The sequence below is a fragment of the Strix aluco genome, chromosome 2, assembly GCF_031877795.1.
Source record: "Strix aluco isolate bStrAlu1 chromosome 2, bStrAlu1.hap1, whole genome shotgun sequence".
Lineage (NCBI taxonomy): Eukaryota > Metazoa > Chordata > Aves > Strigiformes > Strigidae > Strix > Strix aluco.
This window is the reverse complement of record NC_133932.1, coordinates 81074002-81101232: the sequence shown is the minus strand read 5'-3', so window position 1 is coordinate 81101232 and position 27231 is coordinate 81074002. Positions and strand designations below refer to the sequence as shown.

At 36.8% G+C, this 27231-nt stretch overlaps 1 protein-coding gene and 1 non-coding gene across 2 annotated transcripts in view; one reads left to right on the top strand and one right to left on the bottom strand.

Moving 5' to 3' along the window:
• The window catches only part of GPC6 (glypican 6), a 797652-nt gene that overhangs the window by 544986 nt on the left and 225435 nt on the right, over nt 1-27231 (top strand). The window lies entirely within an intron of this gene.
• On the bottom strand, nt 25595-25779 carry LOC141920359 (U2 spliceosomal RNA). The gene has a single exon (XR_012622303.1). It is a non-coding gene; the product is annotated as a U2 spliceosomal RNA (small nuclear RNA).

Sequence of the window (27231 nt, the reverse complement as noted above, 5' to 3'; positions counted from 1 at the left end):
CGCTTGAGGACAATACACCAAGCAGAATGTGATATGTCCCCAAAATCCCGGAAATGGTACACGACATGTAAAAACCAGACACCACTGGCAGTTGCCTGCCGGTGCCTGCAGTCAGGAGCTGTCACAGACATCCCTCTTTCCCCTCTCACTGCACGAGGGTCACTGTGAGGGATGCTTGCTGGCTACCAGGAGCTGCTAAGGCGGCCCCAGATGCTCCCTAAGGCCAGGGTTGGAGTCCTGGGTGCCAAGTTTTGCAAAGAAGCAGCTGTTTCCCTTCCTGTCCTTGAGCTTGGTCCAGGAGATATAGCTAAACTCTTCAAGTGTGCAGTGTGCAGAATTTGCTTCTCTTATTGGGGTCACACTCTTCAGGTGATTTGCAAAGGTCTAGAAATGCCCTTTGTTCCTCCTAATATTTTGGGAAGATTATAAGCTGAGGAAGCAGTTTATAATGATGATGAGAAAATATGATTTCAGTAAGACTGACTGCACAAGTAGACTCAGAGTAAGAGAGCCAGGATCTGGCCATCTGTTGTTATGACTGGTGAAACGTGCGCATGCTGTTGAAGGGGTGTAAGCAGCTTGTGCAAGTTTTGAAAATGACATTTCAAAAAGGGTATGAAGTGGAGGGAACAAATTTGGTTTTCATTTGACATTAATACACAGATAAGAAAGAACTGGAAAAAGAATAAACTGCATAGTCCAAGATAAAAATTATGACCTTTCACATCTGGAAGCTCTTTTAAGGGGACACAGTCTGGTGTCATACTGAGTTAGGTAAGATAATTGGTAAAAACGCTTTGGATGTTTTTCATCAAAATGCCTCATCCATATACAAGTAATATGCTCTGTTAGACAGTGTCACCTGACCTTGTTATGTCTTATTCATTCCTAATTAGAAATGAGGCATCCAGATGTGAAAGGTCATTACACTAGTCTCTATGACACCTATCATGGAGTATTTGTGTCACCTAGATTTTTATTAGAAATGCATTGAACAAGCCCAGCTCTCTCTGCCATATGTTTATTGCCGTGTTCAAGGACCCGCAGGTAAAAAGAATATTTTGTCTACCCAGATGGTTATTGCCACATTTGGTTTTTAACTTCCACAGCATCTCATAGTGCTAATTGGTTCACACTCTGATGCCAGCTTACAGAGATGTTATTTTTGGTAATAACACCACTGATAGCAATTCCTCTGTAAGGAACGAAAGAAAAAATTTACGGACTTTCCCAGACAAAAAGAAAAGTCAATTTATTTATTTTTTTAATACTAATTCATATGAAGTGTATATTTAGTGTACCCTTACTTAAGAGTGTAAGTTGTAAGATTTTTTTTTCCTGTTGTAGCTTTTTGAAAAGTCATTTCATATATGTTTATGAGAGTGCTCAGAAGAAAAAAGCAATAAAATGACTAAAAGGGTCCTTTTAAAAAAATCAATTTGTCTTTACACAAGAGCATTTATATTTTAAAAAAACTTCATTTTGTATTTCAGCGTACATGAAATATCTAGTAGTCATCATATTTTTCATTTCAGTTATGGAAGGTGACTTCTGATATCCTATTTAGTCTGAATAACTAACACCATTAAAATCAATTGCACCTTGCTAAAAAAGGCACCATTCCACCTGAATCCTGGATAACAGAATCTGGCTCAGAACTGATACTGTCAAAACTGATTGATTGTACTTTTGTCTCAAACTCACTTGAATACCAAAAACATCCCAGGCTTTTCAAAGTCCTGAAAAATATGCGTATAATGGCTTCATCGTTCTCCAGTAATGACATGTTAGTTTGGAAGGAAAGAGCTATGATCCAAAACATATACTATTGTGTCAGCACGAATACACATCAGCAAGTCAGCAAATTACTTATCCAATGCTAATATAAGGGCATTTTATTACCTACATACTAGAATTAAGTTCTCCCTTTTCCCTGAAAACAAAGATAGACTCTGATGTCTGTAAGGATTACCATATATCCATCTGTTTTTCCCAAAGTAACAGAATATGATCTTTGACAGAATTTTCAGGTAATTTTCAAATACATCTTTTGCATTTTCTTAGGGTGTCAATATGCAGTGAAACAACAGCACAGGTTATTCTTTATTACAGTACAGCAGAGTTTCAGTTAAGACATCCAGGCTCTTGCTGGAATAAAGTTTATGTTGTATGTATCCTATGTAAGTATGTCAACAGAAGTCTCGTTGGGACTGAACATGTCTCGTTCAGACAGTATGTTCACAGTTTCTATCCCCAGTAGTTTAGCAAGCTCTACTGAGGATAGAGCAAATTATAACATTCCCTTGATAGTAGCTCAGTCTAATCTGAATGGATTTTCCCAAGGATAGCCACAGACATTTTTCTAATGTCTTCCAAATTTCAGATAATATCCACAAATGATAAAAGTCTGCTAAAGACTGTTTTGAGTTATTTTAAAAGCCAGAAATATGTTTTCAATGTCAAGCATTGAGTAACCTCAACAGGTGATTTGACTGTTATAAAGATTAGTCTGTAAAACCAATGTAATTTTCCTGTCAGACCATATATGGTGATTTGATTTTTTTTTTCCCTCTAAATGGTTAAATCACTTGCTTTCCATATTAATTTATTGGCAAGTCTTCTGAGATGGTCAACAGATGTAGGATAGACCACACATACACCAGGAAACAGGTTCAAGGACTATAGCCCATGGAGAGTGGTGGCATGGTAGAGCTCATGCCATAAGGGCTAAACTCTTTTCCACCCCAAAGTAGGCTGACCTTTGCAAAAGTGCCTTTTGTGAATAGATATTGTCTGGTAAAGCTCCAGGCAATACAAGCCACAGCTATGTTTGCCACCCAGCAACTGTGTTAATAGTTGGGCATATTGACACTTGTGCCAGCCCTCACTCTTGCCAGGGTCAGGTTGTGGTGCAGGCTGTGACGCTCTGCTGCATTCCTCCGTGGGATGTGCCAGGGTAATGTGCTCAGGAGATCTCATCTCTCAGGTGTCCAGATCCCCTTCCTACCCCCATACCTGAGTTTCTTTAGAAACTGGAAGTTCTTCTGGAATCAGTGATAGAGATGTCAAGTAACAGCGGAGTTTGTGATACTAATCATCAAAGACTGCATCAAAGAAAAAGAAATTCTAGATTTTTTCTAAATCAATGTACAGTAGAACAAATTGAGAGCACTTTTATGTGTCAGTAGCAAAATTATCTCATGTACATTAAACTAAGGGGAAAGGGTGATATAAATCTTAAGCTTATCATTTTAGAATAAAACATATGTGATGGTAAGGCAGAGACTCTCCAGTGTTGTGAATGACTTCTCCACACAACCTTAGCTTGATGACTGTTATATGAAAGATCAATAATTTTTTACCCATATAAAGTGAAATTCTAAAATATAAAAACTTCAGTCATGTATTTTATTGTTAGCAACAGGAATTGCTCACCCAAATTCTTTATCTCTGATACCAAATATCTCAGTTGTAGACAAGACCTTTTGGCTGATCATTATCTGCTGTCTCTAGGCTCACCTTTCAAGAAAAACTGGACACAAAACTTAAATGCAATTTAGCTCAGATGAAACTTGGTCTTGAGTGGGTGATTTAAATGAATAGACGTTATGTTAGCTCTTCAAACAATGAAAATTTTCAGGAACATTGTGTTATGTAGTTTGTGAGAAATTACATTCTTCTCTGAGCACACACTATTTACATTAGTCTAATTTCTGAGTTTGAGGATTTTTCACATTTCTCTGTTTATTTTAAACTACTCATTTATTTTTAACAAAACCTGTTTAAGAAATCTCTCAGATGTTTGAAGAACTTCTGAACAGGTTCTAAGTTACTGACTACAGTAGCTTCAGGGTTTTTCTAATTCATTTTCAAACATCAGTTGGGCTTTCTAAGGTCATCAAAATGTTGATCATTCTGACTGAAGTTTTCCTTTGCATTTCCTATTCCCTTGGGTTTGGGGGGGGAAAAAAAAAATAAGAAAAGGAAACATGACTTGAATTTTTATACTGCATAGTGGGGTCAGAAGTACCATCATTTGTGGAGACTGCCATCACACTTCTGAGTAGCTGATGTGTTATAATCACAGGTCAATTTTTTGTGGGTCAGAAGTTTGTTATTTAAACATAATACTAAAAATGAGAAGGGAGAGGAATTACTGTCTCAGTTGTTTGCCTGGAGATTGGAGACTGTGAGACAAACAATGAAATAAAAAAAAAAAAAAAAAGCATTACGTTTTTGCTGCCACTAAGTGTATCGGCTATACAGCTGGTGTTTCCTGTGGTGTCGATCAGTTTGTTCTAAAGCAAATGCTCAGACAAAGTTGAAGATCAGAGGGGCAAGACAGAATGAAGTCAGTACTGTTCCAAGATGTATGGCAGCCTGGCTTTGCTTAAAAAGTGAAATTGCAGTTCCCCTTTTCTTTTAGCATCATTCATCTTCACTTAAAAGAAAGTTGTGTTAGTGTTGGAAGTGGAACATAGTCAAAATACTGGATCCAGAAGCAAGCAGGAATGCTAGATCTCTGTACTGGCAAATATGTGAGTTAAGCTAGATATTATTTCATTTAAAACAAATTTAACAGCCTCTAAATTACTGTGTTTTGTATAAAATGTACATTTGTACATTTCCTCCCAGACTTGGAGGCTGAGATATAAGCACTTGCTGGTTTTCCCACCATCCACCCTGTCAGTAGCATTATGACAACAATCAGGGAGAGACTGGTCATGTCAAATGGCACAAGCTTTACTGTCTGATACCTTTGCATAGAGCAGTTTGCTATATATGGAGACCTTAAGGTTTCCAGAAATTGCACTGTAATTTGTACTCCTTCCTTTTTCTGCAGTCCTTGTTGCCCAAGGAAAATGGGAAGATGTAGAGCACAGGCCAAGATTTTCTTTCTCAGTCCTGGTGAATAAATCTTTTGTTTCCATGGATTCTTAAAGCAACTCTTAGAAAGCTCTATCCAGAATTTGTACAAAATCCCATTTCCCATTTTTGTCATTTTTTTTCCAGAAACAAGTCCTACAGTGGTAGAAATGCTAACATTGAAAGTGATTAAAATCCTTTCAGTTTTCCATAGGTGGGATTAGTACTAGAAAATACTTGGTAAGGGTGGGAAAAAAGGCTTTTAATGTTATGAGATATATCAGCCTCTGTGGGCTTTTTATTATTAATTATTATTAATTTTTGTTATAAAAGGTCATATTTTAACTCAAACTCTAAAAGGAGACAGTTTTCACAATTTGCTCTGTAATTCCTAGTCAAGCAACCTGAAAGTGATGGTTTAGTGTTTCTTAATCCTTTCCTATCAATCTCTACCAACTTGAAATAAAAAATTATTGATTGAAATACTTTATAGGAGACTTAGTGTGTTCAGCTCCTCTGCAAACTAACTTTGAAAACATTAGCATATGATGTAGTGCACCTTCTCTCATTCAAGGTTTAGCCAAGTTCCTGCTTATCTACATGAGGTGGCTCTGATACCTGGCATAACTGCAGCTGGAGGACATTAGAGTCTTCTTGGCAAACAACTGAGCAAAATGAATATAGAAATTATTAAAGGAGTGTTGACTGGAAGGAACATATGTTGTAAAAACTTGGCAAACATTTTATCTCATCTTATTTTCTGACTGCAAGCTGTGTGGTAGTTACAGAAACCATATTTTTTTTGTCCAGCTTTAAATGTGAAAAGATAAGATGGGATGGGAAGGAAGAGGGGGAAGGGTGTTTCTCCCATCATGGCACAAATGCTATTTCAGCTGTCTTTGTAAATAAAGTTATAGCATATATAAGATAGTTTTAGGATAAGTAGGTCACTGGCATTCAGTGGCATTTCTATTCCATGAGATCTTGATTATCATTACTGATTGGAAGTCAGATGAAGAAATTGTATTTTGATGGCAGTCACCCACACTGGTTCCGTGTTTGCTCTGAAAGAGTGAGTTACATGAAGTTTACCTACTGATTCACAAAGACTTTACTAGTGTGTCTTCATTTTTCTTTCCTCCTAAGTATAGTCACTCTATTACCATGATGGAAGCTGGATATGCTTGGGGAAGCAAGCAACAGACCCATTTTTAACAGTGTGCCAAAGTTTCCTGTTGTACTTCTGCACAGAATAGAAGGAAACTCCATGTCACTATGCCCAAGCATTAAAACAGTAAAATATATACATAAATAATTAAAATATAGTTCATGTTTAGCAGTATATCCTTCACCGTTTTACATTTGAAATTGTGCATCGGTATCCATTGCTTGATTAAATTGTCTGCTATCACCAGAATTTGAAATTATGAGCTTTTGAGCTGATACACTGCAAACTTAACGATTTACAGTATTTATTTAGCACTTTGTCTTCTTAACTTCTTGGAGTTTTGCTTCAAATATTTGGCAAGTATTTCTGTATGATGGTAGATGCTATGGAATTGGGGCCAAGGTGTTAAGGAACAATGATTGCTGACATGCTATATGGGTGATTATTCCTAGTTATATTCTCATCACACCAGTTTTGATTTAGGACCTCATTAAATATTAATCTGAATGAATTTGCTCTTAAGTTTCTATCTAGTTTAAGTAATAAGTGGACCTCATTTTTCTTTATGTGTTTAAATTAGCTGATATACATTTATCTATGCAAATAAATTTCATTGCAAATGGATGTTTTGTGAAATCCTATGAGCACATATTAAAAGCAGCATTAGGATCCTAAAGAGGCTATGGCAATCTTAATTAGTTTTATAGACTGAATCCAATTATTCTTTATTGGAAGCCATGCTGTTTAATTCCAGTGCTTGCTCTTGGTAAAGAGTCTACTTCACTATTGCAAAAAAAGAACACATTTTCAAGAGGTTATCAAAATATTCTCTACAGAACTGGAGAACTGTTTGCATGAATGTGATGCCTGTCATTTTGACAAAATGCCAGGGACCTCCAGGACTGAAAACCCTAAACTTTTACAGCTTGAAAAGAAGAGACAGGGCCATAACACTGAGGACAGTCATGCCTTGTATCCCATGCAGACGAACTCACATCAGCAGGAGTGCACACTCTCCAGTGGGTCATCTTTTTGGCTGCTCAAGCAGTGTTTTCTCAGCACTTGAGACCTACTGCTCACCTAATCCCAAGTGATATCCCACTCAGAAGACTGCCTGATGGCCAGCACTAGAGTTGAAGCACAGATCTCCAAAGACAGCAGCACAGTTGCTGCCCTTGGGTGTAAAACACGCAGAGGGTAGGAAGGGGTGAGGATTGGTATCAACTCCTGTCATCTGTTGAGTAGAAAAACCAGTGGTTTACACAAATATTTGCAATTCTAATGAGGAAAGTATGATTGCATGTAATTTAACAGAGACCTGATCAGCCTTGTTGTCCCTGGGTAGTGAGAATTCAATCTTTTGCTATTCAAATACTAATTAAATAAACGTCTTCCACTGATTCTAGTGATAACAATTTCACTATATCTCTTTTCTTTACAGGGCTGAATGTCTTAACATTTAATTACTGTTAACAAGACCTTTATGAGCAGAATAGAAAATTTCATGTACTGTAATAGCATTAGCATATTAAATGTAATTGTCAGGTGGCCCTCTTAGGATTACTGCTCCTGATTGAAGCCTATTCAGCTTTTTCTTCATTGTCATTTAAACTTCATTAAGTATAGAAATTCATTCCTTTTACTCCTTTCCATGGCAGACTAGCAGTCGAAGTTGTGTAAGCAGATAATTAAATTTGTTTGATCGATAGAAATCTGATCTGATTGCATTCTGATTTGGAATGGTCTGAAAGACGAGTTAGATTTTTCAAAGTCAAAATAACCATAGAAATAGTTGTTCTATGCAGGAGTAAATAAACTAGAAACTATTATATATTTTTTTTTACCTTTCAAGGTGTTCATATTTACAGAAATTTGCCCTTAAGTGTCTGGACTTTAATATTGCTTCAAATTTCTAATAATCTGCTTGTGTTTTGGAAGGACAACCCTGATTACTATAAGGAAGGAAATTGTTTAGAAGTCATTCTTAAGGTCATAAAGCATGACCAAAGTTGATGTTCTACAGCATCAAGGCTCCTGTTACTAAGTGAACACAGTTCAGCCTTCCAGAAGTAGCATAGCAGTGAATTTCACTGCTTCTCTGGTTAAAATAGCAAAAATGGGATGAGAAATTGTTTTCTTAAAAAGAGGGTGTAATATTCCCCACACTGCAGTACTGTCAAAAAGCTTCTGACACTTGGAAGAAGAGAAAACATTGATAGCACCACCCGTTATAACAAGAGGTTACTTTTCAGTTGTTCTGTCACTAGTTAGGATTAACATCTAAACATTATTTTGCATTGTTTTAATTGGCAGTTCTACTAAGATTAGGACAAAAAGCAGGTAACGTTGCCATGAATAGCTGCTTTGCTATTATTTTTCCCAGTCTCATTTGCTTTGTCAAACAATACTGTGTAGGTTCCCTGGGCCTTGTGATACAAGGATAGCAAGTCTTATTTTCAGGTGGCACAACACATGCTGGTTTAGAGCAATGAAATATATACATCTTTCTTGCATCTCATTTGATTTGCACAGTTCATGATGATCCTTAAGGAAGCAGTGAATGCTTTACTTTCAGAAGATGGCAGCTTTGGAGCACAAGGTCATGTTTGTATCAAGGAAGCATTCATATGGGGCAGTGATGATGTGCCAGCCTGCAAAAGCATTGTGTGCACAGATGAAAGGTCTTGGCTTTGGTGTCACAAAAAGAAAAACCCAAAACTCATGCTATAACTTGATAAAAATAAAGCTTCCCTTTTTTCCCTTCAGTCTTAAGGATTTGTTATTTAAGCTTATTTTAGTTAGTGCCTTTTATAAAGCCTTTTCTTTCTGCAGTTCAATTTGACTTTGTCATTTGTATCTTTGCACTGTAGAGAAGAAACATTTTTTAATCTAAATGTATATATTTGATTGTGCAGGGGGCACCAGCTCATTATTTTTTCTGCTCTTTCTTATTTAAACTTTTCAAGATGTGTCAGTTTGAGTAAACATGACAAAGACTTTGATGGATAAAACAAGTTATCTTAATTATATAGCAAGAGTCCTGTTCCAATACAATATAGTTGAATAAGAGGGAGACAAAAGAAATTAGTGTTTTCATGGCAATCTTTATGTGGAGAAGATGGAGATTATTATTATCTAGTTATTTTGTGTGACATGCCATCAAGACATCACAGAGCTGTTTCCCTCTGTACGTGTTGGTGGCTGTGGTTCAGCCAGACACTGGTGAACACCAGACGGACCTTTCCTGACAAGCCAGAGTTGGCACCTCAGCCCTGTTATGGACACCACGGTGACTGCAGCATTTCATATTTTTATCATCTTCACTAGACTTGGTAAAAGTGGACAAAGGAATTAATCACCTGAAACTAACAATTTGGATTCACTCTTTTCTTTCCACCTAAGCTAAGGGCACTAATCATAAAAGTTATATGATCCACTGGACCATAGTCCAACAGCCTTTGTCTTGGAAATATTCAAAGTCTTTCGGGGGTTCACTTTGTCTCTTTTTCCTGCATAGTAAATGAATAAATCTCAGCAAGGTGCTTTTGTCTACAGAAAAAAGATACACAGCTGCCCTTTCCATGACAGCAAAGAAACAGTGTCCCAAAATGCCCAAGTCTAGTTGGCAAAAAAGACAAATTTGCTTCACCTCTTTCACTGTAGCAGGAAAGATTGAATTTGCCTATAGTGATAATTCTGGAAAATTCCTCATCTCTGAGCTTCTAAAATGATGCTACCAAGAAATTGTTTTAGGAGGAAATATAAATCATTGGTGGTTAAAAGTTTGAGGGACCTGAAAACCACCGGTGTAATGTAGTGTTCTCCTGAATGAGCACAGGAAAAGGGATCTGCAAGTATAATCATTAATGCTTCCCATCACTATCTTATATTATAAACAGGTAGAGAGGAGCACAGAGGACTGGCTCTGTTTTGAATGTGGGCTATGGTTACCAAATGACACTAAAAACATCCAAGCGCAATACATTATTGAAGGTGAAAATATTTTCTTTATTAGCTCATAGACATCTTATTTGCGATCAGTTCATAGATTAGAGGTGATGAAGGGATGGACCAGAAGACACTATTATGATAACAAAGTCAGTTTTATTACAAAAGTATTTTTCAAAATTATCTGAGACAGGGTTAGCACTGTGTTAGTGAAATCTGTAGGTGTCATAGCATGTGAGAAAAGGTGATAAATAATTAGAAAGAATAGAAGGAGATTGAAAACATGGGCAAAAAGTCATTTTCTAAGGGTTCGTGAGGAAAATGAACAGTCACACACCCAAAGGAAACAAAGAAATCAAATTCCCAGGCAAAAACGTTGAAATTAGAGTTGTTTGATGAACAGTAGAAAGATACACACTAATATTTATTAAAGAAAAAACAAGCTAAATGAGCATGAGTTTGCTAGCTATGTTACACAAATGTCTGAAGAGCTAAATTTCAAGAAGAAAGAGGATATGTTTCATAACTGTCAAAAGAGTATAAAAACTAAGTACAAAAATATAATTCAGAAAAGGAAACTTTGCTTCACACATTAATGAAAACCTCATATCTGGGTTTGTACTAGACTTCCAAACATGATGAGGAAATAACTTCTTCCTGCAGGAGAGGGATGGAGGGGATTTGCACTGAGAGGAAAAATCTATATTCTGAAGAATATGCACTAGGTGGACAAAGTTTTTTTCTCTTTAGTTTTAGTAGTTTTCATGCAAAAATATATTTTCCGTAAAATACCCTAAATATATATTCAGTAAGTTATAATTTGGAAACAGTAGAGAACAACCATCTATTAATAAATTTCTACTTTACAGAGAAGGCTAATCTGTAGTTTATTTTATTTTATTTTACAGTCATTGTAAAAAACTATCCTGAAACTTCAAAGCAGGAAAGATTCATTTCACCATCCCAGAATTCTTTGCTATTTTTTTCCCAACAAATTGAGTTGTAAGTCATTTTCAGGTGGTTTCTCCGATAAGCTTAGGCAAGTGTAATTTCATGCAGTGCAATTCAGACTTACATTCCCACTGTGAAAGAGAGCTCATCAGTCTGTATTCTGGACAGAAAGGCAAAACCCTTCAGAATTACTTAGTGTCAGTTATATTTTCTTTGCAGTGCAACACAGCTCTTTCCTGGGAATGGAATGTACCTTGTGCTTATTTCCATTTATGGCCAAGAGCAACCAATATAATTTTAACAAAGCTTTTATAAGTATTTAGAGAGCTATGTACTTATGAATAGTCCCATATTAATATCACAGCTAATTAAATGCTCTGTTTAGCCAAAGAATGAAGGCAGCAGTGAAAGTTTTTATCCTTTTTTCTGGAGATTGGAATGGATAACAGACTGATTAAGGGTCCACAGTATAGCTTTTCAGTTTAGTTTGACAGCAAGAACACCATTTAATGCAAAATGTGATGGTGGTGGAGTGATGGTTGGAGCTCACTAACTGATCTCCTTGTCTCATGCTGGCCACCAAACTGCCATCAGACAGTATGAACAGAAGCCAGAATCCGGCAGTGATCTCTGCATAGAGAGTATACTTTGCAGTACTGGGGCCATAATGCAGCCGTTATCAGTCTGCCTTCAGATTAGAGACTGAAAATTAAATAGCCTTTATTTTCTTATCCAAGCCCAAGATGTCAAGGTGCTTGCAAGAAAGTATTGTTTGTTTCTTGTAAATCATACAAGAATGAGGAAAAAAAGAAGTTGATCGCTTGTTTAGTCTTTTAAATGGTCTATGTTTGGGAAATTCTGTCACACTGATACTCCTATTTTGTTACTGACTAAGAAGTACCACTCTTTTGTAACTCTTGAAAAGGGTGAAGAGTTCATTCCACATTATTTTCACATTGCTACCTTTTTTAAATTATTTTCATAATCCTCATTTCATTGAATTACTTCATCTTTTATTCTAAAATCTCCACTTTTAGAGAAAGGGACATAATATCATAGAACCTCAAGGTAGAAGAAAAGAATAAGAAATGGTGGCAGAGGCTTTTCATTTTATGTTTCAACATTATTTTGTTTACCTCATTACATACATATATAAAGTGACAAACATGTATTTGAAGATTAATTGCCTTTCAGCCAGTAGTCTTGTGAAGACATAAAACTGCTAAAATTTTGAGAGGAAAAAATTGTTGTCATGGATCAATCCTCCTGATTTTTTCTCAGACTATTAATAACATCAGAGTGTGTGTTTTGTGAGTTATCATAGAACCTTCCAATACTGAATTATGAAATGAAATTTCAGTGTATGGAAACTACTTTAATATAAGAGTTACCTGTTAAAAAATTGAATCCTCAATAAAGTTAAGAAAGTTAGGTGGTTTATTTGCATGAGATATTGGCAGGAATGAGGAAATTCTACAAAGGGTAAGATCAATCATGTAAAAAAAGTGAAAAGACAAGGCAAACACAGATAAGAAGTGCTTGATAGGAGATATTGTAGCACCAGAGGATGGATTAAAAACATGAACTCTGTTATTTGCAATAATTTTTTCATTTGGGTTTCATTTCTCTGTGCTCAGGAAAACATTTTTATGAAGTTGTTTGAGCTGTTTGAAAATAATTCTAAAAATGCTTGTAGTTCAAGGCAAGTTCTATATGTTTAATTGTTCCTTAGTCCATTTCCTGTTGCCTAATGGACCTACTGTTACCTTAAAACATAATGAGCACTAACTTTCCCATCCCCCACCCCAAAACCTCCTTATGTGTGTAAGAGATGTGTGAAAACAGCAAGGAAAGAGTTGTCAAAAGAGCATTCAGAAATCCAGGTTCTGCTACTGGACTCCAAGAACACTTTTCACAGGAGATCCTTTTGGCTTCAGGGACTGGGATGGGCAGGAGTGGTTGAGTTCTTTAATTTGGACAAAGGTAGATGGAAGAGGTTCTAGACGAAAACAGCTGTCTAAGTCTGCACACACTGCAGCCAAACTACTCATCCCTACAACTGTATAACAGTTTCACTTCTCTGCAAGGTATTTTTTTATTTCTTGTTGCATTCCCATACTATTGTCATTGATCACTTACCTCCTATATATGCAATCACTTCCTCTACTGCTTTATTTCTCTCCTTTTCCAGGGAACTTTTATGAAATTTGTGGCATCACAAATAGTTATATCACTCTCAAAAACACTTTGCCTCTGTGCGTTACAGTAGCCTCTATTATATTACAGTTCATTGCACTCTAAAAACATAAAAGCTTTCAAGGCAGTTGACTCTGTTAGGATTGCATTTGCCTATTGCACCAGACGTTGTACACTTACAGGATAAAGCAGCAGATAAGTATTTAGGCTGAAGTGGTCTTCCTCTTTCTCTAACTTTGTGTGATACTTCTATTGAATGTTTTCTCAGTTGTCTAAAGGAGTTTGTGTTGTTCTTGTGATTTTCTTGCACCTTTAAATAATAGTCTTATTTTGAAATTCTATAAAACATTAAATTTCTTTTTCGATGGATAATATGGTTTACTGGAAAATGTGGGGTTTTTCTCTAGTTTCTTTGCTTCTTTGTTTTGTTATGGGAGCCTAATGATAAGGTCTTAACCCCATATTTAGATTCTTAAGTTTAATCACCTAGTTTTCAGAAGGGCTGAGCAGACAATCTGTTCCATGCAAGTTAATAGGATTTGTTAGATGCCTGGTTGTTTTGAAATTACGCAAAGGCTCAACTTTGTTACAGGCTCTTAGTTGTTGTTTTTTTTCTGAAACCTTGGCCCATATACCTAGCTGAATTTTTCACATAAATTAGGACTTGTAATTTTATGGATAGCTGGTAATATATCATCTGTTTCTCTTAATGCCCATCTTGTGCTCATCATTTACAAATAATAATCAAAAAAGCACAAAACTTGGCATCAAGTATAAAGAAAATCAACTTTAAATTAAATAACACTAGAGGGAAACTGTTATCATGCCAGAGAATTCAAAGAAATTGGGCCTGTTAAATGAGGTGAACTAAATATATACAGTAGCACTCTCCAGATAAGTTCAAAATTTGCAAATCCTTTTTCTCGTCTTTGAACTATAAGTGTATGCCACTTCAACAGAGATATGCCTTTTTATCTTCTTTATGAGGTGTCATATGCATTGTATAATATAAATGAAAAATTGTACCATGTGGGATCAAAAATTCCTTTTCCTTTCCCGCACATGTCTTTGCCTCAGAAATCTAATGCAAGTAAATCATTATATCAATGAAAACCAGCAATCATCACACAAAAAAAAGGGGAAGGAGTGGGTAGGTGGTTAGAACGTGTATGAGAAAAGGCATCTTTGTGACTTTAAGAAATGACAGGACTGCTGTGTCCAGTACTGAGGATCTATTCCTCTTTGACTTAGGAGGGACTTCTGCTTTAGTTATTTACCTTCAGAGCTCTTTTTTAACAGGGTAGGTGAATTTACAAATGGAGGTGGCAGTCTGGCCCTTGAAGACAAGTGTTGCTTTCCTATTAAATTCACATGGGTCAGAATTTCATTCCTAGGAGCTGTTTGTTGCTTCTGGTGGTTTTCATCTTCTGTGAGTATGAGGACTTCATGTTATACCTGTAGCATGCAAATACTACCAGCAGTGCTGTGGTTATCTTTCAAAACCTGTGTCCTCTTTTGTTACAACTGTTTCTGTTCTACATGGGATGGTTATGAGATGTTAGCATTAGTGTGTATAGTATAGCTGTTAGTTTAATGGCTTGGAAGGTATTGTCACTTGGGAATCTAATATTTTTAAGCCATAAAAGGGCTGGGTGGGTCAACTGTTAGGTGTTTTTCTAATTCTTCTCTTAGGATTTCTCAATTATTTTTGCAACTGTTTTCAGGTTAGTTAACTCTGAATCAAGAAATATTTGATGTTGAAGGTGTGATATCAGTCATATCTCTTTTAGCTTTCAGACCCAATAGAGACTTCTGTTGCATTGCCACTCTTGGCATTAACTTCTATGGTCAACCTCAAGCTTTTGGCTATAGTTTGTGCCAATCCTAGAAAAAGGGCTCACTCAAAACAGTGGTCCTTTGCCACCAAAGTAGACTGTCTGATCATTCTGCCACAGGGAGACCTCAATCAGGACAGACTTCTCTGAGCACAGCTGGTTCAGTTGCAGCAATCTCCCTAATCACAAATAAAGTATTGACTCGTATTAAGAACTAGCCTCATTTTTCACTTCAGGTGTGAAAATTCCAGCCTTATAGCTAATCTTCTTGTTTGAGCGTGGCCATCAAGTTCATGTCATAAACCCAGAGCAAATCAGACACTGGCAGCAGTGTACAAAGTGAGCCAGCTGTGCATTTGGGTCATTTCAATGTCTGGCATGCCCTAGGTTTTCTGTCGGTGGGCTTGCAGCTTTTTAAAATCTGCTGTTGTCACGGGTTAGCCTGCTTATACAGCCACTGCATTTTCTTCAGAGGGAAACCTCTCATTAAATAGCTTCCAGGCATTGTAACTGCATGTTGGCTTGCAGGAGAGCTCTAGCTCTCATAAGGCAACCCAGAGGTATGTAAGCCCTGTGAAGAGAGAGGTACATTTATTTCAGTGAACCTGATCTTCAGGCCATGCATGAAAAGGCATTGCAGGAAGGAGAGCTTTTCAGTTGCTGGAAATTAAGCCCTCCCATAACGCTTCCTGAAAAAGGGCAGACTTACACTGTATTGTCTTCAGTGAGCACTTCAGTTTTGTATCTGCAGAATTAGGACAATGGAGATAACAGTGCGAATTTTAATTTAGAGTTTCTGAGGCAGAAGCTATAGTGCGCCACATAAATGCTTAGATGAAAAATAAAAGCATGTAACAAAGATAGAATTTGTATTTCCATATATGATAATCAGAAAGTTCTTGTAGTCAGATTTCTACTGTCTGTCTTTTTAAAAATATTTTATTAGCTGAAAGTTTATAGCAGAATAATTATTATATGTTTAGAAAAGCTTGTTTGACATGAAATCTCATTTGGGAGAATAAATCTTTTCTATAAAATTGAAGTTAAATGTCATGTCAGTTTCACAGATTTTTCTATTATGATTATCTTCATTTACTTTTCACAGAGTTAGTGTATACATCACAATGAAAAAATAGACTCTGGCACCTATCAGTGGTAGAAGAAATGCACTTACAGGAGACAATAACAAAGTTTCATAAAGAACTGCAGTAACACATTTTATACTAATGGCCTTTCTGTAAGTTTGTTGCTTCTTGCTGAATAGCAGTCATTAGCTGCAAGACATGGCTGGCTTCATGAAGAGTTCTAGGAAGGCTTGATTCATTGTTGTGACTTTATTAATAAGAAATCATGAACCTGAATTAACCAACCAATTTAGATAAGACCATCTGTTGTCTAATAAGATGTGACTGTAATTTGAATAGTGGTTTTGTAATAAGTGTATTATGGGATGAAGGACAAGCAGATATTAGCTTTGTCTCATTAGCTTCCAGGAAAAAAATGTAGTTAGTCTGCCAGTATGGAACAGGGAATTTTTTTTTTCTTTAACTCTTAGCTCACCCTGTGTACAAGTAGACCCCCCTGTCTATATCTTCTCTACCATACAATAATGTCAAAACCAAAAAGAAAATGGGGTATGATGCACCTTTTGAAACACTCTTGTGGTCCCTCATTAGTGGCAATAAATCTATTTTGTTCTTGCTTGGTTCTCCTTAGTACTACTGGATACCCTGACTGCTGTGAAGATGAAATGACAGGCACTAGCTTATCAACATTATGTCAATGTTATTTAGTTTTGTTTTGTTTAGTTGCCCTCTCTGGGCTAATACAAGAATCTAATGTCAGCTAAGTACTAAGAGTGCTTGAAAATGGTCCTTTTATGTTTGAATGTTTGGCAATAAGAAAATGGACAAAGCACATGTAATGTTGACTTGTCAGCTCAAACTCTCCCAACAGCTCTCTCATTTTTTTATGTGGATGTTAAATAATACTGTAGAGTAGATTAAGCTTTACTACTCACTATCATGCTTTTATTAAACTCTAAAACTGAATTTTATAGAAGCATTGTCCAGTTAAGTAACAAGGATAAATCTTTTCTTTGGTCATACAAAACCAGGCATTAAACCATATCCATGAAGATTAAGACAGAAATAAGTGCAGATCTGTATGGCAGTGACTTTTCTAAAAACACATTTAGAAGAAGAATGTTTGTCCCTATCCAATGTCAGGGGACCGTTCGATATGATCACAAGAGCGAGATTAAGACACAAACAAGGTCAAATGCCATATACCCAAAACAAGTTTTTATTATTAAAAGTGAAGAGGGGTAGCGATAGGACAGAATGGAAGGAAAAGACAGAAATACAGCAAGCATCCAGAATAGAGTTGCAAGAATAGTCACCACCATGGATCCAGTGGCGTCCCGTTGGTCCTCAGTCTTCAGTTCTTCGGTGGTGGGTGCACACACAGCAAAGTTTTCTGTTGCCTTTTAAATTCATCATATCAGCTGATTAGCATATCTACCCACCTTTAGCTTTTCCTCTGGTTCTGACTTCATACTCTTTGAGCAGTCATCCAGCTTCTGGGGCAGAAATGCTCACCTCTTATCAGTTCATTAGCAATGCATTCATGGTGTCTGGTGTACACAATAGAGCCACAAATGGCTACACGATGGAGACAGTGATAAACATTTGGTTTTGCTCAGTCCATGTCTCCCCCTTTGAGGCTTATCTAAGGAGTCTGACAATGCAACTGCAAGGGAGTGGGGGTTGCATCCTTTGATACACTCCTGCTTCCTTGGGTGACATTCCTTAGACTAATCCAAAGGCCAAAGCTTGTCCTTGAGGTTTGCACAGACACAAGCAAGCTTTGAGACAGTCATTTGACATTTCAGTCTCTCACAATGTTGTGTATTTTGTACCAGTTTCTTGTTGAGCTGTTTCCTCCTCTTGTGTTTGAGTGTCCTTGAATACAGGAAAGCAAAACAAATGTTTAACAAGGAATATAGTACTACTGATTAGAAGATTGTATTAAAAATGTAAATTATGCTGGATGAAACATAGCCATTCAAAAACTTATTTATATGCCCTTAGAACTCTGTGTCATCTGGAGTATTCAGTAGATCCTGGCCAGCTGAGTTCCTGTTTTCTTAGTTTTGCAAGTTTAAATTTAGAAAATTAAATTAATAATGAGTATTGGGAAATGCTGCAAAATAGACTGGAGTTTTACAGTTAGTATGACATTGGCTTGTGTATGATACTGTGGGCGTTGGATGTCAACACAGGAGTGCACCCTGGAGTGGTCATCACTACCAATATCTGAATATCACCAAGTTCTAGAGTTTCTTAATAAGTGATGTTCTTTCATTTATTTATATTGGTATTTATACTCCTAAACTACCTGAAACAGTAGCACAGTCTATTACAAGATAAAACTGTGATGAAAAAAACTCATGAAGAAAGCCTAAACATACTAGGTACTAAACCTCCTTTCATTTCTCATAACGGAGTGCCTTGCTGTGGATATTATGATGTGAAAAATTACATCAGCACATTTTCAGCTTCCATGTTTCACAACACATAGGTACAGGAATGTAAAACAGCAAATGATACCACACTCTTCGATCTCCCTTTCTCTCTGTTCTGTTGGTGCCATCTTTGCAACCTGAATGCTGAGCTTCAGGGACTGATGCTGACTCTGAAAATTAAGACATCTTTTAGGTAAGCAGCTGGCTATCCCATTTCCTGGTCAAAGGCAGAGAATAATCCAGTATCTTGCCGAAAGCAACCTGGCCAGGTCTGGCACCAGGATCAAGGTGGGCTGTATTACGTAGGATGAGGCCCTCCATGGGTCTCAGACCGAGAAGAAGGCAAAGGCACACTGAGCTCCAAAGGCCAGGGTGCTTCTAAGCTCTAAGAAAGCAAAGAAAATTATTCTTTTAATAAAAAGATCCAGTTATTGTATTGACTTTTTCAGAGAGGGAGGATAATGAGTTTTTTGTGCAACTTAATGAAGTATCACCAGAGAAGAAATTACATAATATGAAATCTTTAGACAGGATTGAAAGAGCACGTTTCATATTTCCAGAACAGTGAAGATTCATTGCAGCTTCCCATTTCTTAACAAACCCTGAAGTGAAAATTCTGTCTCTCCATAAATCCCAGTCTAGCAGTCTGGACAGGGAACTGCTTTATGTTTGCGTTCATACAGTTTTAAAGCTGTAAAATAGTATCCACAAAATTTTCTGAAGCAATTCATTTTTTAGTAAATCTGTAAAGAGATGTAAGGAGCCGGAAATCTTTTGTATTTGCAGGAGCACAAAGTCTCAGCCAGCAAATACAGTCCAGGCAAAATGAAAATGTATTGCAGGTGCTGATCACTGACTTGCAGAAGATCAGAAGGTTCTTCGCACATAAAAAAAAAAAAAAGATACACGTCAACAGTAGACCCAAAAGCTTACAAATCATATTGCAACATTTTAGTCATGTTCTGTTTGTTTCCTTTGTATCTTGTTTTCTTTGTATGTGTTGTTTTTTCTAACACATTTTTGGATTTATGACTAAGATCAAAGTGCAGCATTTACTTCCAAGGAATATGCAAGGCTTAAAGAAAAAGGAAATTGTTTTTCAGCAAAGGTTCAGATAAGATAAACAGGTAACAGTTTTCATTAGGCTGTGGAAGACATTTTTGGGCAAGGATTGTTACACCTGTTACACCTTTTAGAATTGAAGATCATGTCTTGTATATGTGAATTCTGCTGAATATGATTAATCCCAGAAAGCAGCCATTGGAGCCTTTGAGGAGGGAAAGAAGAAAAAAAAAAAAAAGCTTCTATTTTAAAGCCAAGGTTATAGTCAAGGTTAATTCAGGGTGTCACGAAAGTGTGACTGTGACAAGATTTAGTGACGATGTAAGGGCAAATTAATGCAAGATCAGTGGCCTGACTATTGATTCTTATCATGGGATCCTGATGAAATGAAGTCATTATTTAATTACATTTACTTACACTGTAAATGGTTCCCAGAATAGCCTGCACTCGATTTTGATGTCTGCAGCTCCATCTTCACTTTTCTTTGGTGCTCATAAGTGAGTAGGGAATGGGAATAAGCACTCAAGAAAATTTTCATTTATTATACTTCACATGCTGTCATTTTCCCACAAAAAGCAAGCAAGCAAATGTTTTTATTCTTCCTTTCAGAATAGTCTGTGATCTCAAATAATTCTGAGTATAGGAAACATATCTTGAAACCTCTGAAGATTTTCAGATTAAAATTTCTCTAAATTTCTTTCAAACAAATCAATGTTTGAATGTTTTTTCTGCTCTTCTTGAGGGGTTTAAATTTTTTTTTCACTATTTCTAGAAGTAGATTCTAAAGTTACTGTTAATACTAAATCAAGTAACTTAATTGGGACCTACAAGAAGTTAATAAGTGCTTTAGTAGGACTTAAGATACAACAGCAAGGGCTTTGCTATAGAAATATATTAGGAAACCTCAAGCATGTATAAAATAACACAAACATTCACTGAACAATCAAAATTACATTTTTTCCCTCTTGTATCCTTCAGTCTCTTGATTCTGAATCAGATCTATTTGTCAAGTTTGTGACTAATAAACAGTTATCATTAATTCAGGTTTAATTTGTCTCGTGGACCAGGCACCACATTTTGTCAAATTTAAAGGCTCAACAATTAAGAAAATATAACTGGGTTTCATTATAATGTTATTGTCTGGAAAATAGTATGCAAAAATGAGCAGAATTCACATTTTAAATGTTGGATTATATTTGTTGGTTTAGAACATGGAAGCATCTACTTCTGCGCTTGTATAATACATAGTGCAGTGCAAACATTCTTGCTCAGGACAAGAATCTTAAATAAACAATAATTGTATTGAGTGGAAAATCACAACTCAATGAAACTCAAGTTTCATAAAAACTTGATGAGAGATTTAGATTCCAATTAATCAAAAAAGGGGAGTAAAAATAACTTTTTTGTTTTGGATCGGAGTAATAAGTAAAACCAATCTACAGAGTTTAATCTGATCCTCATTGTATCCCACCATATTTATGAAAGCTTCATCTCCACGACCTCTTTTTTGTCTTATATACTGTATTTTTACATTATTTTTAAATAAAAGAAAAATAAAACCACATAATTCACAGATAATCAATAATAGATAGTAACAGATAATAAAAGATAACCAATGTAATGCATGAAACAAACACAGCCTTCTGAAAGACGATGTACTGTCCTCTTAGTGAGACAGCCAACTGTTATTTAGTCCATGGTGTGGACTTTTCTCCTGCAAATGTTATTCTCATTTTAAAACCTTTCCTAAGAGAGAGACATAAAAAGTCAGCGTATTAGATGAGTAAGTAACGTAATAGCTTCCTGTAATAACCATCTCTAGTTGCCGCTTAGTAATCAGACATTCAAAAAATACACAAATAAAATGCAGTGCATAAGGGTTTGCTTGCTAGCTCAATATCATATGCTTAGCCATTAAATGATAATATAGCAGAATCATTATGTTAAAAAAGAGCAGATTAAAGAAATTTCTTTTCTCTCTTGTGCACCTTTGTTCATAAGTAATAGTGCTAAAATTTTCACATCTATTTTCAACTACTACAGAGGGAATATATACATCTAAATTGGAGACATAATACATAAGGGGTTTTGTTAATGCTTTTTCTCTGAATGAAGAAATCCAGCCATAGTGAAATTATTTCTGGTTCAGGTTGTCTTTCAGTGCCCTTGATAATTGTAGGGTTTGAGAGAGAGAGAGAGGAAGAGAGAGAGACTGCTTTCTGTGCTTCAAGATTTCAGTCTTGGCTCAATGCGTTTCTCTTTGTCAAGTCTTTTTTTTTATTATTTAACTTTTCTTCATCATAATAGGTGTCCAGCAGTTCTTTTCATCTAATCTCTAGCAGCAGCAATATCACTGATCTCACCATTTTTTAAGTGTGTTCACACAGCCGGTTAGAAGCATGGTGGGTAGAAGGGGAAATGGGAACATGCGTTGTAAAGGGCTGATTATAGTAGGAACCCACGTCCAGGAGTCATTTTGTACAGGGAAATATTTCTGCAGCATTATTTCATATTTTGTTATTCCAGTGTTATTTGCCAAAACTGTCTTTGGCTTTTATATATTCAGCTGTAGCCAGTGGACAGAACAGCAGGATCAACTCTGGTGTTTCAGCATATAGCAAAGGGCAGGTCTGGGCCACCTGACATATCCTAATCTTGTTTCTAAAAACTGACCTTTCTATATGAAGAAAAAAATCGGCCACCCTCACAGCTCCATTTTCTATTCTCCTTGAAAGCCAGATGTTCTCCTACACAAAGAGAAAAGGAACAAAGTCTGGGTGAAATATGTTTCTGAGGTTGGAGGATAGTCAACAACCCACTGACCAAGACAGCAAAAGTGAAGGCAAACATGTATAATGTTTGGTGTCAACATTAAAATGACTCCACACTTTTTCATTTGTGTGGTTTACAATAATAGCCTGATTGTTCTAACTAAAGTCTGAGACACATGTACCTGCTTAAATCTAAGATTGACTAAGCCCTGTGTTTGTTTCTTTCCATTATCTCTAAAAGAGTTCCAAATAACTACATCAGATATTGATGCCTAAATTGTAGATTTATACACTTAAGTGAGATTAACCCCACATCTATCAAGATGGTAGGAACATTCACCGGCTGTGAACCACAGGACCATATCCACAGTGAACAAAGTGTTCTGGGGCATGGCCCAACATAATCACTGTTCAGACCATCCCACTTCTGAAAGGTGCTTCAAGTACTGAACATTTGCAGGATATTTTTGTGTCCTAAGGACAAGGCTCCATGATAAGCACATTCAAAGTTCTGTGGCAGATGACAGTGTTTTTTGCTTTTGACTTTTTCCTGAGTGTTCTATGTTGTGTTCCTCCTTTCTGGCTGCTCTGGTTGCACAAAAGAATCTGAGCATGCTCAGGTCAAAAGGCTTCTGGCACTGGGGGAACAGAGAGCTAAGAGACACTCAGCAAGACGGGGAGAGATACTGCAAAAACCAAATGGTTGCAATGAGGGAGAGTTTTCCTATGGACTAAGGGGAGACCTTATCACTCTCTACAACTACCTGAAAGGAGATTGTAGCAAGGTGGGTGTGGGTCACTTCCCCCAAGTAACAAGCAATAAGACGAGAGGAAATGGCCTCAAGTTGCACCAGGGGAGGTTTAGACTGGATATTAGGAAAAAAAATTTCACCAAAAGGGTTGTCAAGCACTGGAACTGGCTGCCCAGAGAAGTGGTTGAGTCACCATCTCTGGAGGGATTTAAAAGGCGTGTAGATGTGGCACTTGGGGACACAGTTTAGTGGTGGATTTGTCAGTGTTAGGTTTACAGTTGGACTCGATGATCTCAAAGGTCTTTTCCAACCTAAATGATTCTATGACAGGTTGCAACTAGAAACCAATTTTACACTTGCTAGACTAAGTCAGAAAGTTTAGCTTTTCAACTGATAGCAACCATTCCTTACCTATGCTCTTTATTCTGGAAGGTTTGCTAGCATGAAAAACTTCACATTAGAACTATTGTTTTATAAGGCCTAAAAACTGTTGAAGTTAACGTCTCTTTTCCTTTAGCCTGTTTCTTTTTAAATTTCACTTATTTAAGGTTCATCAAGATGATAGAACAGTGTCCATCAAACAAAACTTTTGACAAATCTTGGCTTATTTTATCTGATTATTTGTCTGTGGGCTGTTCATGGTGTAGGTTTGTGGGGCTGTAGATCGAGGTGCAGAGTGGAGGTGGCAAAATTAGATGTAAAATAAGCAATGACAGCAAAAAAGAACTACTTTTATGCTATGATTTTTTTCCATGAATTGCAAAACTGTCTTTTGATGAGAGAGGATCAAAGTGGATGTACCCAGTTGAAACTGACCTCAATAATTACTTTTGAGACCATCCATCAAATGGCATTTTACTGACATGGGGAATCAGCAGGTGATCCCAGTTTTCTTCTTGTGCCAGAGATATTCGTGCTGAAGAATCCAGTTACTGTTAGCTTTAATTCTGAAGATTCTGAAAATCAAGTAAGCATAAGCAAATTTACTTTCTGTTGCTCTAGAAGCAATCCTTTAAATCCAGGCAGTGGATGGGATGTGCAAGAGACCTTACACAGCTTTGAACCTCACTGCACTTGCCCATGTAAATAAAAACTTGAACCTTGGTAGTTTTTGGTGCAGCATCTATTCTACTCACTCCACTGCTCTTTATGAAAGAAAACCAGGTATTCTCTACCCTCTGATTTTTCATTAGAATTGTTTCAGCAGCCTTATAAGACTTTAAGAACTGGTATTCTACTTAGGACACATATTTCTAGAGAGGTTGCTGGAAACAATGTACTCTTTGCTGAATGGACAGGGACAGTGAAATGGTACTTTTTCATGATGGTTTGCGGTACCTGGTCCAAAGCTGTTAGGTTCAGAATCTGTTCCAATATCCACCTTTAGATACAAAGGACTCTACCAAGTTTGTGGCATTTCTCATATCCACTGGAAAATTTGGCTTCTCTGTCAAAGTTTACAGTAGTGCTAACTTCACAGTTATATCCCTGTTTTCTTCATCACTGAAGGTGAATGACATTACTGCCCTGATGAGGAAATATCTCCCAACTTGTGAAATACCTTTGTGTTTTGGAAATGACTGAGACTTTCCTTACATTGAAAAGATTTGGAAAGAGATTGTGGTAGTGTAGCTGACAGTTCATCCATACCAGAGATGGTAATGATGAGACATCTTTCAGCAGGTATTATAAATGAATATCTGGCATTGAGAGTGCCTTTACAGTTTGAGCATGTTTATCCTTGTGGTTCTGGAAACCAGACCACTAGGTGGATTATATTGCTGTATATAAATTGCATTCCAGCATGTTTTATAAATCAGGTGGCTTAATCAGATAAAGACAAATGGCAATGAAATAGCTTAAATACAAATTTACTGCCAGGTAGCCATTATACCGCACTGTATTTTACTTTTACTGGATTTTCTGACTTAGCTGGCAATAAATTCAGTCATTTGCCACTTAGAAACATGGGTCAAATTGTCATTCAGTCCAATCTCTGTGGTCCTTTCAGATTCAACATGAATGGGAGTTTTGCCATCTACCAAGGACTGACGTCTTATTTAGCAAGCTATAGAACATCCTTCATTTTGTTAAAAGAGAACTTGGCATGCTGGGGGAGAACTACAAAAATCCTTGCCCTGGTCTGGCTGCAGGTGTATTCAGGACCAGTTAAGTCCACAGCACGATTAAGTCTGTTCTAACCTATTATGGAAAGTCTGTGAAAGTGTGTTGGGAAGAGTGACACCAGCAGGGACAAGGGTGGTCACAGTTACCAGCCTTCGCCATATGCACTGTGTCTCTGACCTGAGATTTCAGGAGTCCTTCATGAAGAGCATAGCTGCAGTGGCTGCATCAGCCCCGTGGAGTACATAGGCTCAGTGGGGTAGGTGCCGTTGTGGCCATTGATTGTATCACAAGAAGATCTATGAAAGCAACACGGATTCAGATTCCACCTAAATAAAGACCACAGCACACAGGGTGGTTTTATGCACAGATATCGCATCCTGACACACAGTCACAATGTGGCCACAGTACCTGGAATCACTGCAGTTTCAGGCTGATGCAGTGGATGGAGGAAGCGGTTACTCCTTCCTGTGCCCTCCAAATCCATTTAATAGAAAATCTTCAAGCTGAGGATGTATCAGATATTAAAGTGATAAGAAAAGATGATGCACTTGATCTTCGCCGATGGCCGGGAAGTGTGCATCTGGGACAGGAGCTTCAGTGCATACTGCAGAGCACTTCCATCCCACTGAGGAGGATATAGGATCAGTGCTTTCAAGGGCTGTTGACAGATCTAAACCATAACACATAAATGAGTGATTTCTACACTTGAGAAAGTGAGAACTGTAAATCAAGACAATTACAGTAGCTTGTAGTGATAATTGAAATTGTTGGGTTTTAAATTACTGTGGCTAAATGTCTGAGCAAAAGAAAATTATCTTAGGCTGTATTTTTTCCCAGTTTAATATCTTCTTTTAATTTTCACGTTTATAGATCTGCTGCCTTTTAGGTTCTAGTCAGTTCAACACAGACTGCATTTTCTTGCTCAGATTTGGATAAAGAAAAAAAATGTAAACATCTTACCTGCTGAGAATTTATGAGGAATAAAATATCAAAAGGAATGTTTTCATATGCTTGCAGACCCCACTGTTTTGTACATCAGCCTAAAATTAATGGTAGATTAAATGAAGATTTAATAGTAAATGTCACATTTAGTCTATCTCTACATAGAAGGAAAAAGCAAATCTAATTGTCAGATACATTTTTGTAATGTAGATTTTGATCTGCTTCCTGTTCTGCGAGTGTGAACAAATAACCAGTTTAAACTCAACAAATTTTCTTTCATTGGGTACTTGCGTATTTCAAACCACTGCTTACCTGTTCTTACTTTCCATTAGAATATTTTCCAAAAATTAGAGTACCTAAACTATATTTTTATCATACTAGATATAATAGAGGCAATTTGTTGCTGCAGTTCACCTGTCTGTTAACTATCAGGAAACAAGACAATGCATCTTGTTTTACTATATATGTACATGATTTTAGTTTTTGTATGATTATGTGGACATGAGTGTGAAGGAGGAAGAAAGTTGGATCTTTTACACAAGACTAGTTTGTTTTAATACAATCCAATAAAACATTCTCAGGGAAATTATATACTTGACTTCATATCATATACTCATCCAGTGCTAGTACTTTGGACCACGTTTTTCTTTAGCACACAACTCAGAGGCAAAACACTGAGAATAATCCCTGTTCTTACTGTAGAAACATTAATTCCCCTAACTATTCTCCATTTAATCACCTTCCTATTTTTCTCTTATAGTGACTTGGAAGTAGAACATGCAGACACTAGTGAGGATCCCTCTGTTGTTACATTCTGTGTCTACAGGGAAGGAGTTATCAGGAAGGGATTTAAAAGAAAATAAAAGAAAAGAGAACTAAATAATGCTTAAATGATGGGATGAAGATACAAATTTACTTTCTACTATGCATTTCCAAAAGCTTCAAGTGCAATACTCAGCAGAAATGTGGGCGCACATCCCATAAACAGGTCATTCCAGACCATAGTCATCATCCCACGGTGCACTTGAGCATCTGTTAAATATTTTATATATGGTATTTATATTTACAAGTAGCTTTGTGAAAATCT